This window comes from Rhagoletis pomonella, unplaced genomic scaffold, assembly GCF_013731165.1.
Source record: "Rhagoletis pomonella isolate Grant_MI unplaced genomic scaffold, Rhpom_1.0 Rhpom_scaffold_00001, whole genome shotgun sequence".
NCBI lineage: Eukaryota > Metazoa > Arthropoda > Insecta > Diptera > Tephritidae > Rhagoletis > Rhagoletis pomonella.
In genome coordinates, this window is record NW_023458555.1 from 48,377,823 (window position 1) to 48,378,991 (window position 1,169).

Sequence of the window (1,169 nt, forward strand, 5' to 3'; positions counted from 1 at the left end):
CATTTTAAAGCATTTTGTTGCATCATTTTACCTAAATTGTGCGTTTAAAGTGGCTGACAATAATTTTGGCTAATTTTGGTTTTCGTTGTTTTCTTTGCTTTGTTTACTTTTCGCTCGTTTTCCAATGAAACAAGATGGCGTAGAATCATGATTCAACAACTACAGGTTGTAGCAATCGTACAAAAACAACATTTACCGTTGGTATGAACTCCTTGTGTCATCAACATCTTCTATATCTATCCATATTCGTGTGTATATGTATACCCTGCATACCAGGATTTCATAGAATTCTGAAAGGTTTCACAATTTTTTTAAGAATTTTCTTTAAGAAATCATAAAGAAATTTCTTTACTAGTTCTTGTCAATGGCTTCATATGTTTTTCTTTACAGATTTCTAAAAGAATTGTAACAAATTCCCGACACTCTTTAAAGATTTCGGGAGCATGTGTTTGCAGGGTATATATATACGTATATGTGTATGTATACGCGGATATGTAAATAAAGCAAAACAGACGATAATTTGACACAAGCGTGCTCATAAGAAGAAGCATAGCTTCTATCGCTATCACCTGTAATTGATGCGCCTTGCGTAGAATCCGCTAGAAAAGTCGACTTTTTTCACTCTCGTTCTTATGTAGCGTTTTTGCTGCATTTAAAATGCAACATTTAGCACTTTCGAACATATGTTTTCGAAGAGCGTTCATGCTATAGCATTTAGCAAATGTACATTTACGCGAGTTCGAAATCGTATGCTTTTGACAAACAGCCGTGTTCCAGTCTCTTATTTAGATCCCTATATATTACGATCAATTCTCACGCAGAAGATAATGTGCAAAAACCCTACTGAAAAGGAAAAAATAAATTTTAAACCTACAAAAACTTGAATTGTTTTAACCATAACCGAACATTTGTTTGTGTATATATTCATTTACCGGTGCTGTCAATTAAAATTTCCTCACTTAATTAGGAAACAAAACAAACAGAGTTGATCATAAATTGATCCTGATTTCTATCAGCATCACATCGATGTTGAATTTGCTTAACTTTTCTTTATCCAAATATGTAATGTAAAATAAAAGAAATCTCGATCGACGATCACTGAAACGCAGCTAGCAACTGTATTGTGGCGAATACTGCGGCAACACAAAGCGAACAACGAGAAATAGGCA

The 1,169-nt window shown here is 33.9% G+C and overlaps 1 protein-coding gene across 2 annotated transcripts in view; it reads right to left on the minus strand.

The window, feature by feature from the left end:
- Positions 1-1,169, minus strand: part of LOC118745485 (E3 ubiquitin-protein ligase Iruka) — an 82,520-nt gene that overhangs the window by 78,789 nt on the left and 2,562 nt on the right. The window lies entirely within an intron of this gene.